The following is a 2,500-nucleotide window of genomic DNA, read 5'->3' as shown; positions in this document are numbered from 1 at the left end:
GAAAGCCCCATCCAGCCCTGTGCCACCCGGGGGGTTCCAGGGTGCTGAGATGGCTGACGTTTTGCTCCGCTCTCGACGGTCACCGCGCAATGCAAGAACAGGCCAAAAACTGGCCAAAACGGTCCCAAAAACGGGCCAAAACTGGCCATTTTTGGCTGCGCGAGCGAGCGGCGAGCGGCGGACAGCGAGCGAAGCGAGAGGCAGCACCGTCCCTGCTATACGAAAGCCCCATCCAGCCCTGTGCCACCCGGGGGGTTCCAGGGTGCTGAGATGGCTGACGTTTTGCTCCGCTCTCGACGGTCACCGCGCAATGCAAGAACAGGCCAAAAACTGGCCAAAACGGCCCAAAAACGGGCCAAAACTGGCCATTTTTGGCTGCACGAGCGAGCGGCGAGCGGCGGACAGCGAGCGAAGCGAGAGGCAGCACCGTCCCTGCTATACGAAAGCCCCATCCAGCCCTGTGCCACCCGGGGGGTTCCAGGGTGCTGAGATGGCTGACGTTTTGCTCCGCTCTCGACGGTCACCGCGCAATGCAAGAACAGGCCAAAAACTGGCCAAAACGGCCCAAAAACGGGCCAAAACTGGCCATTTTTGGCTGCACGAGCGAGCGGCGAGCGGCGGACAGCGAGCGAAGCGAGAGGCAGCACCGTCCCTGCTATACGAAAGCCCCATCCAGCCCTGTGCCACCCGGGGGGGTTCCAGGGTGCTGAGATGGCTGACGTTTTGCTCCGCTCTCGACGGTCACCGCGCAATGCAAGAACAGGCCAAAAACTGGCCAAAACGGCCCAAAAACGGGCCAAAACTGGCCATTTTTGGCTGCACGAGCGAGCGGCGAGCGGCGGACAGCGAGCGAAGCGAGAGGCAGCACCGTCCCTGCTATACGAAAGCCCCATCCAGCCCTGTGCCACCCGGGGGGTTCCAGGGTGCTGAGATGGCTGACGTTTTGCTCCGCTCTCGACGGTCACCGCGCAATGCAAGAACAGGCCAAAAACTGGCCAAAACGGCCCAAAAACGGGCCAAAACTGGCCATTTTTGGCTGCGCGAGCGAGCGGCGAGCGGCGGACAGCGAGCGAAGCGAGAGGCAGCACCGTCCCTGCTATACGAAAGCCCCATCCAGCCCTGTGCCACCCGGGGGGTTCCAGGGTGCTGAGATGGCTGACGTTTTGCTCCGCTCTCGACGGTCACCGCGCAATGCAAGAACAGGCCAAAAACTGGCCAAAACGGCCCAAAAACGGGCCAAAACTGGCCATTTTTGGCTGCACGAGCGAGCGGCGAGCGGCGGACAGCGAGCGAAGCGAGAGGCAGCACCGTCCCTGCTATACGAAAGCCCCATCCAGCCCTGTGCCACCCGGGGGGTTCCAGGGTGCTGAGATGGCTGACGTTTTGCTCCGCTCTCGACGGTCACCGCGCAATGCAAGAACAGGCCAAAAACTGGCCAAAACGGCCCAAAAACGGGCCAAAACTGGCCATTTTTGGCTGCACGAGCGAGCGGCGAGCGGCGGACAGCGAGCGAAGCGAGAGGCAGCACCGTCCCTGCTATACGAAAGCCCCATCCAGCCCTGTGCCACCCGGGGGGTTCCAGGGTGCTGAGATGGCTGACGTTTTGCTCCGCTCTCGACGGTCACCGCGCAATGCAAGAACAGGCCAAAAACTGGCCAAAACGGCCCAAAAACGGGCCAAAACTGGCCATTTTTGGCTGCACGAGCGAGCGGCGAGCGGCGGACAGCGAGCGAAGCGAGAGGCAGCACCGTCCCTGCTATACGAAAGCCCCATCCAGCCCTGTGCCACCCGGGGGGTTCCAGGGTGCTGAGATGGCTGACGTTTTGCTCCGCTCTCGACGGTCACCGCGCAATGCAAGAACAGGCCAAAAACTGGCCAAAACGGCCCAAAAACGGGCCAAAACTGGCCATTTTTGGCTGCACGAGCGAGCGGCGAGCGGCGGACAGCGAGCGAAGCGAGAGGCAGCACCGTCCCTGCTATACGAAAGCCCCATCCAGCCCTGTGCCACCCGGGGGGTTCCAGGGTGCTGAGATGGCTGACGTTTTGCTCCGCTCTCGACGGTCACCGCGCAATGCAAGAACAGGCCAAAAACTGGCCAAAACGGCCCAAAAACGGGCCAAAACTGGCCATTTTTGGCTGCACGAGCGAGCGGCGAGCGGCGGACAGCGAGCGAAGCGAGAGGCAGCACCGTCCCTGCTATACGAAAGCCCCATCCAGCCCTGTGCCACCCGGGGGGTTCCAGGGTGCTGAGATGGCTGACGTTTTGCTCCGCTCTCGACGGTCACCGCGCAATGCAAGAACAGGCCAAAAACTGGCCAAAACGGCCCAAAAACGGGCCAAAACTGGCCATTTTTGGCTGCACGAGCGAGCGGCGAGCGGCGGACAGCGAGCGAAGCGAGAGGCAGCACCGTCCCTGCTATACGAAAGCCCCATCCAGCCCTGTGCCACCCGGGGGGTTCCAGGGTGCTGAGATGGCTGACGTTTTGCTCCGCTCTCGACG

Source organism: Musa acuminata, unplaced genomic scaffold (assembly GCF_036884655.1).
Source record: "Musa acuminata AAA Group cultivar baxijiao unplaced genomic scaffold, Cavendish_Baxijiao_AAA HiC_scaffold_352, whole genome shotgun sequence".
NCBI lineage: Eukaryota > Viridiplantae > Streptophyta > Magnoliopsida > Zingiberales > Musaceae > Musa > Musa acuminata.
The sequence above is the reverse complement of the archived record's forward strand: the minus strand, read 5'-3'. Positions refer to the sequence as shown.